Source organism: Jaculus jaculus, chromosome X (genome assembly GCF_020740685.1).
Source record: "Jaculus jaculus isolate mJacJac1 chromosome X, mJacJac1.mat.Y.cur, whole genome shotgun sequence".
Classification (NCBI taxonomy): Eukaryota; Metazoa; Chordata; class Mammalia; order Rodentia; family Dipodidae; genus Jaculus; species Jaculus jaculus.
In genome coordinates this window covers 28,575,379-28,588,721 of record NC_059125.1, presented here as the reverse complement: position 1 = coordinate 28,588,721, position 13,343 = coordinate 28,575,379, and the positions used below count along the sequence as shown (strand labels likewise).

Here is a 13,343-nt window from a genome sequence, read left to right as displayed (position 1 = left end):
GAGGCTGGAGGCCCTGGCACGCCCATTCTCTCTCTCTCCCTCTATCTGTCTTTCTCTCTGTGTCTGTCGCTCTCAAATAAATAAATTAATTAATTAAAAAAACTATTTTCAGTTAATAAATTACCTTTGTGAGCCAGGAGTGGTTACGCATACCTTTAATTCCAGCACTTGGGAGGCCGCGGTAGCAGGATTGCTGTGAGTTACAGGCCAGCCTGAGACTACATAGTGAATTCCTGGCCAGCTTGGGTTAGTGCAAGACCCTACCTCAAAAAAAGAAAAAAGCCTTCATGTAAAATTAAAGAAAGGAAGGAAGGAAGAATGAAAGGAAGGAAACTGCTATCCTCACCAGTGTCTCTTGCCTTATTGCTATGGCTAAGACTTCCAGTGTTATATTAAATAAAAGTGGGGACAGTGGATACCCTTGTCTTGTTCCTGAATTTAGTGGAAAAGCTTCAAGTTTTTCTTCATCTATTGAGATCACTGATCATGTCATTTTTGTCTTTCAATCCATTTATATGGTGTATTATATTTATCGATCCGTATAAATTAAAATGTCTGCATGTCTGAGATAAAGTCTACTTGGTCCAGGTGAATGTTTTTTTTTTTTAATTTTTTTCCAAGGTAGGGTCTCACTCTGGTCCAGGCTGACTTGGAGTTATCTATGTAATCTCAGGGTGGCCTCGAACTCTTGGCAATCCACCTACCTCTGCCTCCCAAGTGCTGGGATTAAAGGTGTGCACCACCATGCCTGGTTGTGAATGGTCTTTTTCATATGTTCTTGTATTCTGTTTGCCAGGATTTTGTTGAGAATTTTTGTATCTATGTTCATGAGGGAGATTGTCTGTAATTTTCTTTTTCTTAATTCTGTCTTTATCTGGTTCTGATATGAGGGCAATGTTGGTTTCATAAAAGGAGTTTGGTAGTATTCCTTCTTTTTCTATATTTTTTTTAGAGAGAGAGAGAAATTGGTGTGCCAGGGCCTCAGCCACTGCAATCAGACTCCAGATGCTTGCACCACCTAGTGGGCATGTGTGACCTTGAGCTTGCCTTAACTTTGTGAGTCTGGCACATGTGGGATCTGGAGAGCAAACATGGGACCTTAGGCTTGCAGGCAAGTGCCTTAACCACTAAACCATTCTCCAGCCCTCCTTTTCTATTTTATGGAAACGTTTGAGAAGCATTGGTGCTAGTTCTTTTATGAAGGTCTGTAAATCCATCTGGGCCTGGACTTTTGTTAGTTGGGAGATTTTTGTTTGTTTGTTTTTGTTTTTCGATGTAGGGTCTCACTCTGGTCCAGGCTGACCTGAAATTAACTATGTAGTCTCAGGGTGGCCTTGAACTCACGGCAATTCTACCTCTGCCTCCCATGCCTGCCTAGTTGGGAGATTTTTTTAAATGTTCTTATTTATTTGTTTATTTGAGAGCAACAGACAGAGAGAGAAAGACGCAGAGAGAGAGAGAGAGAGAGAGAGAGAGAGAGAGAGAGAGAGGAGAGTAGGCACGCCAGGGCTTCCAGCCACTGCAAATCAACTCCAGACGTGTGTGCCCCCTTGTGCATCTGGCTATCGTGGGTCCTGGGGAATCGAGCCTTGAACTGGGGTCCTTAGGCTTCACAGGCAAGCACTTAACCACTAAGACATCTCTCCAGCCCCTAGTTGGGAGATTTTTAAATAACTGTTTTGATCTTTATGCTTCTTATAGGTCTGTTTAAATGGTTTAATTCCATCTTGCTTTAATTTTGGTAGGTCATACAAATCAAGGAAATCATCCGTTTCTTTCATATTTTCAAACTTAATACAGTGTATGTTCTTAAAGTATGTCCGTGAGATTTTCTAAATTTCATTGTTATTTGTTGTAATGGTGCCTTTTTCATCTATAACTTTATTGATTTGTGTCTCTTCTCTCTTTCTTGTCTTTTTGTTGTTGTTGTTGTTGTTTTTTTCAAGGTAGGGTCTCTCTCACTCTTGCCCAGGCTGACCTGGAATTCACTTTGTATTCTTAGGGTGGCCTCAAACTCATGACGATCCTCCTACATCTGCCTTCCAAGTGTTTGGATTAAAGGTGTGCACTACCACACCTGGCTGCTTCTCTCTTTCTTTTGGTCTGGTTTGCTAAGGGCTTATCAATCTTGTTTATCCTATCAAAGAACCAACTCTTAGGTTCATTGGTTCTTTGTATTGTATTTTGGTTTCTATTTCACTAATTTCTGGCCTGATCTTTATTATTTCTTCTTGTCTACTGACATTTGGTTTGCCTTGTTCTTTTTTCCAAGGCCTTAAGGGGAAGCATAAACTTGCTTTCTTGCGACCTTTCTAATTTCTTTTTTTTTAAATTTTTTTTTAATTTATCTATTTGAGAGAGACAAACACAGAGAGAAAGACAGAGAGAGAGAGAGAGAATGGGCGCACCGGGGCCTCCTGCCACCACGAATGAACTCCAGACGCGTGCGCCCCCTTGTGCATCTGGCTAACGTGGGTCCTGGGGAATCGAGCCTCGAACCGGGGTCCTTAGGCTTCACAGGCGAGCGCTTAACCGCTAAGCCATCTCTCCAGCCCTCTAATTTCTTTTTTTTAAAATTGTTCATTATTTATTTATTTGACAGCAACAGACACAAAGAGAAAGGCAGATAGAAAGAGAGAGAATGGGCACACCAGGACTTCCAGCCATTGCAAATGAACTTCAGACACATGTGTCCTCGTGTGCATCTGGCTAACGTGGATCCTGAGGAATCGAGCCTCGAACCAGGGACCTTAGGCTTCACAGGCAAGCGCTTAACCACTAAGCCATCTCTTCAGCCCTCTAATTTCTTTTTTTTTAATTGTTCATTATTTATTTATTTGACAGTGACAGACACAAAGAGAAAGGCAGATAGAGAGAGAGAGAATGGGTGCACCAGGACTTCCAGCCATTGCAAATGAACTTCAGACACATGCGTCCTCGTGTGCATCTGGCTAACGTGGATCCTGAGGAATCGAGCCTTGAACCAGGGTCCTTAGGCTTCACAGGCAAGCGCTTAACCACTAAGCCATCTCTCCAGCCCTCTAATTTCTTAATATAGGCACTCAAAGCTATAAAATTTCCTCTTAGGACTGCCTTCATTGTGTCCCTAAGGCTTTGGTATGTTGTATTCTCATTATCATTTGATTCTATGAATTTTTTTATTTCATTCTTGATTTCTTCATTGACCCATTCATCATTTAGTAGTATATTGTTTAGTTTCCATGATTTTGTATATGCTCTGTAGCTTTTCTTACTGTTAATTTGTAGTTTAATCCCATTGTGATTAGATAGAGTGCAAGGAATTATTTCATTTTTCCTGTATTTGTTATGAATTGCTTTGTGTCATAATATATGGTCTATTTTAGAGAATTTTCCATATGCTACTAAAAAGAATGTCTATTATGCAGCATTTGGATGGAATGCTCTATAGATATCTGTTAGGTCTATTTGTTCTATGACCTCACTTAATCCAGATACTTCTCCATTTATTTTTTTAAATTATTTATTTATTAGAGACACAGAGAGGGAGAGAGTTATAAAGAGAGGGAGAATGGGCATGCTAGGGCCTCCAGCCACTGTAAACAAACTCTAGATGCATGCACCACCTCCTGCATCTGACTTATGTGGAACCTGGAGAATTGAATCTGGGTCTTTAGGCTTTAAAGGCATATGCCTTAACCACTAAGCTATTTCTCCAGCCCCCTCTGTTTGTTTTTTGCGGGAATGACCTGTCAGTTGATGAGAATATGGTATTGGAGTCATCCACTGCAGTGGTGTTTGGTGTTATCTGTGAATGTAAGTCTAATGGTGTTTATTTGATGAATTTTGGAGCTCCCATTTTAGGTGCATATATGTTTAGAATTGTAATGTACTTAGGCTGGTCATGGTGGCACGCCTTTAATCCCAGCACTTGGGAGGCAGAGGAAGGAGGATCTCCATGAGTTTATGGCCACCCTGAGACTACATAGTGAATTCCAGGTTGGCCTGGGCTAGAGTGAAAGAAACCCTACCTCACAAAAACAAAAAATAATTGTAATGTCCTCCTGTTAGATTTTTCATTTAATCAATATAAAGTGGCCTTTTTTATTTTCCTACCTAATGTTACTTTGAACTCTATCCTGTCAAATATTAGGATAGCAACACCTGCTTGTTTTCTAGGTCCATTTTCCATTCTTTCACCCTGATAGTGTACATCTTTTATGGAAAGGTAAGTTTCTTGGAGGCAACAAATAGAAGGATGCTGCCTTTGAGTATTTTTTCTTGTTTCCTTATGTGTGTGCTTTTCTTTCTCTTTAGCACAAAGGATCTCTTCAAGTATTTTCTGTATAGTAGGCTTAGTGGTCATATATTTCTTTAGTCTGTTTTCATTGTGAAATGTCCTTATTTTTCCATCAGTTTGGATGGTTAGCTTTGCTGTATAATGTCATTTTGGTTGACAGTTGTCTTTCAGAACCTGAAATACATTATTCCAAGCCCTTCTGGCTTTTAAAGTTTGTGTTGAGTAATCTGCTATTATCCTGATGAGCTTGCCTTTACATATGACTTGCTTTTTCTAACTGGTTTCAATATATTTTCTTTGTGTGTGTGTGTGTTTAGTAACTTAATTATAATATGACAGTGGGAATTTCTTTCCTGATTTTGTCTGTTTGGTGTTCAGAAGGCTTCCTGTATCTGTATTGGCATCACTTTCCCTATTTGAGGGATATTTTCTTCTGTGATTTTGTTGAATATACCTACTATGTCTTTGGGGTGAAATTCTTTTCCTTCTACTATACCCTAAGTTCTTATGTTCAATCTCTCCATAGTTACCCAAATGTCTTGAAATTCCTGCTCATGCCTTCCTACTAGTTTGTCTTGCTCTTTGTTGAACTGTATCTGGTCTGCCACTGTGTCTTATAGTTTAGATATTCTGTCATCTCCTTGATCTATTCTACTTCTGAAACTTTCTATAGAGTGTTTTTTTTTTTTAAATTGGGCTTACTCTGTTTTGTATTTCTAGTATTTATTTAAAAAAAAACTTTATTATTATTTATTTGAGAGAGAGAGAGAGAGGTAGAGAGAAAGAGAGATAAAGAATGGACATGCCAAGGCCTTGAGCCACTGCAAATGAACTCAACACACATGTGCCCCTTTGTGCACATGTGAGACATTGCACGCTTGCATCACTGTGCGTCTGACCTATGTGGGACCGAGAGATTTGAACATGAGCTCTTAGGCTTCACAGGCAGAGTGCCTTAACTGCTAAGCCATCTTTCCAGCCCACTTCTAGTATTTCTGGTTGGTATTAAAAAAAAAATTTTCTATTTCCTTACTCATGTCTTGCATTGACCTCCTTATTTCATTAAGTTGATTTCCTTTGTTCTCTTGGGATTCCTTCAGGAGTTTGTTTTCTTTTTTGGTTTTTCGAGGTAGGGTCTCACTCTGGTCCAGGCTGACCTGGAATTAACTCTGTAGTCTCAGGGTGGCCTTGAACTCATTGTGATCCTCCTCCCTCTGCCTCCTGAGTGCTGGGGGATTAAAGGCATGCACCACCACGCCCGGCTTGATTTCTTTGAACATAGTTATAATTATTCTTTTAAAATCTCTGTCAAGTATTTCATTTAAATCAGTCTCACTAGAGGTCATTTCTGATAGACATATTTTCTGGTGGAATTGTGTTGTCTTGATTTATTTGTGGTTTTTGTATTATAATGTAGAAATTTTTGCATCTTGAGTTAATTTGATGCTTCAGTTTTCTAACTTTCTGCAATATTCTTAGATGTGTATATCTTATGTTATATGTCTTCCAGGTAGGAGATTAAAGTGCCAAGTGTGGCTCTTACATTATTCCCAGAGTAACAGCAGAAGTGACCTTAGGTGTTGAGTTTGCCTGCTATGCAAGTATTCTAGTAGGCTGGGTGGAGCAAATTACTGGCATATTCTAAAATTCAACTGAGCAATCAATATACATCTTCAGTCAAAATCTGCAGGAGTTTTTATGCAAGAGTGGAGACTAAAACAAACAGATAATCTATTAAAGTCAAAGTCCCTAAAGGTGTGTGTTGTCCCACACCCTTAATCTTGTCAACTGGGAGGTTGAGATTTCTGGTCTGTAATGGGTTCCAGGTCAGCCTGGGGCCAAGTGAGACCCTGCCCCCAGTAATGACAGAAGAAAAAGACAAAGGCCCTGTAAATCAGGAAACGTCAAATGTAACAGTAGTCAATGCCAAAATACAGCTTATTTGAGAATGGTAATACCGACCAAGAATACATCAATCAAATCTAACACATAGCCTACCCTGACATGGAAGCACTTAGCACTTCTAGTGCAGACCTACATACATAGGTTTGCGTAAGTAGGCCCTGTTACCTTTGGGGATGGCTTTCAATCTCCCCTATTCTGAATGGCCACCTCAGTTCCTCTTTATTATGCTGTGGACTTGGTTAGGCTGCTTGGTTCACTGTATCAGGTGTTCTGATTGGCTGTGCTGGGTGCTGTGTAGCTGAGGGTGGTTTTTCGGTGGTTCTAGTGTGGGAAGGGAGGCTGTGCAGGGTGCCTGGAGTTGTGCTGGAGCTTCTCAGCTGGTTCCATTTGTGTTCTCCCTCAACAGCTGCTCAGGTGGTCCCTGCTGTCTTCCCCTTCAGGTTTCTTGACTTCGTGGGGAGCCTGGTATGAGTGGAGAGTCCCTTTACGTTGGTCTGATCCTGAGTCTGGGACTGCTGGGACTGCCTGGGAGCTGATTCTGGCTGGTTGAGTAGTTGCTAGAAGCTCTGTGTCTTTTCTGCTTCTGCTGTGGTTGAAAATTACTTATACCTTCACTTTTCAGTAGAAGGGTGTATTTTGCAGTTTTTCTTATTTCCCCTTCTAGGATGCTTTGGTGTGGCTACTAAGCCTCCATATTACCCAAAAGTCCTCTTGCCAGTATTTTGACAGGAATTACATTAAGCCTATATATATCAACATGTACAAAATTAACATATTTTCCCTTTTTATTGGTTTTTCGAGGTAGGGTTTCACTCTGTAGCCCAGGCTGACCTATAATTCCCTATGTAGTCTCAGAGTGGCCTCGAACTCATGGTGGTCCTCCTACTTCTGCCTCCCGAGTGCTGAGATTAAAGGTGTGCACCACCATGCCCTGCTCAAGAATTAACATCTTTTCTATGTTGGGTCTTTAAAGATATTTTAATATTAATAGTAATTAATAATTTAATATTAATTTTGATATTTTATTTACTTATTAGAGAGACAAAATGGATATGCCAGGGCCTCTAGCTGCTGCAAACAAACTCCAGATGCATGTGCTACCTTGTGCATCTGGCTTACATGGGACATGGAGAATAGAACCTGGGTCCTTTAGCTTCGTAGGCAAGTGCCTTAACCACAAAGTCATTTCTCCAGCCCTATGTTGGATCTTCCAATCCATAAACACAGAATGTCTCTCCACTTATTTTGATTGTTTATGTTTGTTTTATTTTAGATTTTATTTTTTCAAGGTGGGTTGTCACTCTAGCCCAGGCTGACCTGAAATTCACTATGTAGTCTCAGGCTGGTCTTGAACTCACAGTGATCCTCCTATCTCTGCCTCCTGAGTACTGGGATTAAAGGTGTACACCACCATGCCTGGCTAGCATTTTTGTCACTTTTCATACATATACAATAACTAGACAAAAAAATGAGGCTTCCAACTCAATTCCAGCTTGAATTCTTAGTATCCTAAAACTGAATCATGTGGTGTTTTCAGCAACAGGGTCTTGCCATCTAGTTCTGGTGGGCAGCCAAGAACCTTGACAATAGCCTGTATTGTTTTTGGGGAGCTCAAGGACCTCCCTAACCAACATCATTTTTAAAGTAATTATAAATGGTATTGTATGATTTTGTATGTTTTTTCTTATATCCTGTGACTTTGCTGAACTTATTTTTTAGTTCAAGAAATTCTTTTATATATTTTTTTCTTTGAGGCCCAGTTTGGCTATATAAATAATAGTTGTTTGAAATTAAAATGTTCCCCATGGGGCTGGAGAGATGGCATAGCAGTTAAGGTGCTTGCATGCAAAGCCAAAGAACCCAGGTTTGATTGACCCACATAAGCCAGATATACAAGGTGACACATGTGTCTGTAGTTCGTTTGCAGTGGCTGGAGGCCCTGGCACCCCTATTCTCTCTCTCTCTCTCTTTCTCTGCCTCTCCCTCTCTCTTGCAAATAAAAATAAAAATAAATAATTTTTAAAGAAATGTTCTGCATGGACTCATGTATTTGTATTCTAAATTCCCAATGGGTGGCACTGTTTGGGAAGTTTGTGAAGACTTGGAGCCTTGCTGAAGGTGTGTCACTGGGGCGGCCTTTGTGGTGCTATTGTCCAGCACTGCTTGGTGCTTTTACAATCTTTATTTGCTCCCTGCTGATGTGAAGATGTAACACTGTCTGTTACTGCCAAGATGATAAACTTATCTTGGCTGGAGAGATGGCTTAGCAGTTAAGGCGCTTGCCTGCAAATCAACAGACACAATTTCAATTGCCCAGGACCCACGTAAGCCAGATGCATGAGGTTGCACATGCGTCTGGTGTTCATTTGCAGTGGCTGAAGGCTCTGGTGTACCAATTCTCTCTCTATCTCTCTCTATCTCTGCCTCTTTCTCGCAAATAAATAAACTTCTCTTAAAACTAAAGGCCAAGATAGGTGTGATGGCACACCTTTTTAATCCCAGCACTTGGGAGACATTGGTAGAAGGATCACTGTGAAACCAAGGCCACCATGAGACTACATAGTGAATGCCAGGCTAACCTGGGCTAGATTGAGACCCTACCTCAAAAAACAAAAGAAGGGCTGGAGAGATGGCTTAGCAGTTAAGCGCTTGCCTATGAAGCCTAAGGACCCCGGTTCGAGGCTCGGTTCCCCAGGACCCACGTTAGCCAGATGCACAAGGGGGCGCACGCGTCTGGAGTTCGTTTTCAGTGGCTGGAAGCCCTGGCGCGCTCATTCTCTATCTGTGTCTCTCTCCCTCTCTCTCTCTGTCACTCTCAAATAAATAAATAAAAATGAACAAAAAAAACAAAATTAAAAAAAAATAGGTATGCCTAAGTAAGCCATTTCTGGTATGGAACAATGGTTAAGGTGTTTGCCTATGAAGCCTAAGGACCCAGGTTCAATTCCCTAGTACCCATATAAAGCACAGGCACAAGGTGGCACATGTATTGGGAATTTATAGTGGCTGGAGGTCCTGGCGTGCCCATTCTCTCTCTCTCTCATTAATTAATTAATTAAAAAAATAAGCTATTTCCTTTTCTAAGAAAAAACAAGAAATAAGCTATGTCCTTTCATAAACTGTTTCTGGCAAAGCATTTTGTCCTAGCAACAAGAAAATAACTGATGAAGAAAATTGGTATTGAGGACTATTGCTACAATCAACCTGACCATGTGGTTCCCAGTCTTTTGGAACTGGTTTAAGGGAGACATGTAGAGGGATTTGGAACTTTGAACTAAAGAAGCCTTATTAATGGCCATTCTGGTGAGATTTTGGCAGACTATAATGCAGAGAGAAATGTAGACAATGGAGGCAAAAATATGTTCAGTCCAACTATATCACTCCAGTGTCCACTCACAACAACACTCCTTCTTCAGTAAAGCTCTGCTTCCTAGAGGTTCCACATATGCATCTGGTTTATGTGAGTCCTGGGGAATAGCACCTGGATCCTTAGGTTTCACAGGTATGTGCCTTAACCACTAAGCCATCTCTGTAGCCCCTGTTTTTCTTTAAACCTTATTTTTATTTATTTGAGAGAAAGAGGCAGAGAGAGGGAGAGAAAATGGGCACACCAGGGCCTCTAGCCACTGCAAACAAACTCCAGATGCATGTGCCCCCTTGTGCATCTGGCTTATGTGGGTCCTGGGTAATTGAACCTAAATCCTTTTACTTTGCAGGCAAACGCCTTAATTGCTAAGCCATCTATCCAGCACTTTTTAATTTTTTTTTTTTTTGGTTTTTCAAGGTAGGTTTTCATTCTAGCCCAGGCTGCCTGGAATTCACTATGGAGTCTCAGGGTGGCCTCAAACTCACGGTGATCCTCCTACCTGTGCATCTGAGTGCTGGGATTAAAGGAGTGTGCCGCCACGCCCGGCTAAAAATTTTTTTGAGGTGGGGTTTCACTCTAGCCCTGGTTGATCTGGAATTCACTATTGTAGTCTCAGGCTGTCCTGGAACTCACAGCAATTCTCCCATCTCTGCCTCCCAAGTGCTGAGATTAAAGCATGTGCCACCATGCTTGCCTCTTTTTTTTTAAATTTTTTGTTAACAACTTCCATGATTATAAAAAATATCCCATAGTAATACCTTCCCCCCACTTTCCCCTTTGAAACTCCATTCTCCATCATATCCCCTTCCAATCTTAATCAGTCTTTTACTTTTTTGTTATTTATTTATTTATTTTGTTTTTTTGAGGTAGCATCTCACTCTAGCCCAGGCTGACCTGGAATTCATTCTGTAGTCTCAGAGTGGCCTTGAACTCATGGCGATCCTCCTACCTCTGCCTCGCAAGTGCTGGGATTAGAGGCGTGAGCCACCACACTTGGCTTCAGTCTTTTATTTTGATGTCATGATCTTTTCTTCCTACTATGATGGTCTTGTGTTGGATATCCAGGCCATTTTTTGTATGGGGGGAGCACGTTGTAAGGAGTCCTACCTTTTATTTGGCTCTTACATTCTTTCCACCACCTCTTCCGCAATAGACCTTGAGTCTTGGAAGGTGTGATAGAGATATTGCAGTGCTGAGCACTCCTGTCCCTTCTTCCCAGCACCATGATGCCTTCTGAGTCATCCCAAGGTCACTGCCATCTGAAAAGAGAAGATTCTCTATCACAAGTGAGAGTAGAATTAATATAAGGGTATGAACATTAAGAGAAGTGCTTACTGGGAAGTTTAATAAGCATAGTATATACGTTTTGCCAGACAGCAGCAGACATTACGCTTCTAGGGCTCATGACTACCCCTGTTTTAAGTTTTCAGTATCAGGTATGTATTCCCTCCCATGGAGCAGGCCTCCAGTCCAACTAGTGGGCAGTTGGTTTCCACCATGACAGACATGCCACTATTGCACCCGTTGGCTCATTTGGCCTGGCTGGCCAAATATAAGGCTTGCAGTGTCCACTGTTGAGTATCTTCACTGGTGATTTCTCTCTCTCCTATTGAACTGAATGCAGAATGGCTTTTTCCAGCTTTGTGTCAGCTGGTCTACATGCAGGAGGATTTCAGCTCAGCTCCATCAGGATTTCTCAATGACCTTGCAGCCCAAGTATGTGGAGTCTTCAGCAATAGGGTTTTACCATATATTCCTGGTGGGAAACCAAGGGCCTAGGTAATGGCCTATAATGTTTTAGGGCCATCTGGGCCCTCCCTGGCCAACAACTCACTGGAAGGTATCCCATCCCTGGCACTGAAAATTTTCTCCTGGCTCTGTTTTTTTTTTTTTTTTTTTTTTTTCAAGGTAGGGTCTCACTCTATGTAGTCTCAGGGTGGCCTTGAACTCTCGGCGATCCTCCTACTTCTGACTCCAGAGTGCTGGGATTAAAGGTGTGTACCACCATGCCCTGCTCCCAGCTCTGTTTTATGTTTTTGAGGTGGGTCTCACTATAGTCCAGGCTGACCTGGAATTCACTATGTAGTCTCAGGCTGTCCTTGAACTCACATCAATTCTCCTTCCTCTGCCTCCCAAGTGCTGAGATTAAAGACATGCACCACCACTCTCAGCTGGCATGAACTTTTTTTTTTTTTTTCAAGTTAGTGTCTTGCTGTAGTTCAGGCTGACATGGAATTCACTATGTCTTAGGCTGGCCTCAGACTCAGCAATCCTTCTACCTCTGCCTTCTGAGTTCTGGAATTAAAAGCTGCTCCATCATACCCCAGTGCTTTAAATTTTGATACCCCTGCTTCTGCCTCCCAGGTACTAGAATTATAAGAATGTGCTACTTTCTTTGGATTCTAGGATTTTTTTTTTTTTTTTTAGTTTTTTGAGGTAGGGTCTCACACTAGCTCAGGCTGACCTGGAATTCACTATGTAGTTTCAGGGTGGCCTTGAACTCATGCAATCCTCCTACCTCTGGCTCCCAAGTGCTGGGATTAAAGGCATGTGCCACCATGCCCAGATCGGATTCTAGGAATTTTTTTTTTTGTAGATTTTGAGTGCAGAAAGTCATATCTGAAAATAGGAGCAGTATTGTTTCCTTCCAGCTGATCAAGGCACTTTTTTCCCCCACTGTGCTGCATTGGCTAGAACATCCAGTATTATGCCAGAACAAGTGAGTTCATCCTTGCCTTGTTCCTGTTCTTAGGGAAAGATCATTCAGTCTTTGACCAGTAAGTGTGGTGTTGAAAAAGGATGACACCCGAGGTTTTCCTCTGGTCTCTATATACATATTGACATGTGCTCACATGCATGAACACACAGTACATGACACACAAAAATAAATAATGAATCTGGGCGTGGTGGCACATGTCTTTAATCCCAGCACTTGGGAGGCAGAGGTAGGAGGATCACTGTGCGTTCAAGGACAGTCTGAGACTACATAGTGAATTTCAGATCAGCCTGAGCTAGAGCGAGACTATACCTTGAAACAACAACAACAACAAAAAACCCTCAATGGAATGGGGGCAGGGAGAGAGAGAAATGATGGTACTAACATGATTTATTCATACAACTTTCTACTCAATAAAAATAAATAATGAATATTGATTTAAATTTGCATCCATGGAATCTCACTGATAGGTCTCTTTTGGGGATTTCAGGTGCATGTCGCTGTTCTCAGCATTGTACATGGATCCTGGGGATGAAACTCAAGGTATTCATGTTTACAAGACAGGCACTTTCTTGACTGAGCGATTTCCACAACCTCCTAAATTATTTATTTGTCTGTTTGTTTACTTATTTGTGTGTATGCAAGCATGTGTGTGTGTGTGTGTGTGTGTGTGTGTGTGTGTGTGTGCACGCGCGCGCGTGCATGCGCACACGTGCGCACGTTCACCAGGGTCTCTTGCACTGAAAGTAAATGCCTTGCTGGCTAGGGAATTTATCTCAGGCCAATAGGCTTTGCAATCAAAGACATTTAACCCCTGAGTCATCTCCCAGCCCCTCATTTTTTGTTGTTTTTGGAGACAAGATCTTACTCTAGCGCAGGCTGACCTAAAACTCACGCTGTAGCTCAACCTGGCCTCAAATTCATGGCCATCCTCCTACCTCACCCTCCAGTGTGTTTGGTCTGTAGGTGTGAGCTACCATGCCCAATTCAATTATTTTATTATAGTAAAATACACATTGTATCAGTTTTCTCGCTTTGTTTTCTTTCTTTCTTTTTTTCTTTTTTTTTTTTTTTGA

The 13,343-nt window shown here is 41.5% G+C and overlaps 1 protein-coding gene across 1 annotated transcript in view; it reads left to right on the top strand.

Moving 5' to 3' along the window:
* Nucleotides 1–13,343, top strand: part of Zfx (zinc finger protein X-linked) — a 185,597-nt gene that overhangs the window by 12,196 nt on the left and 160,058 nt on the right. The gene's annotated exons all lie outside the window — the stretch shown is intronic.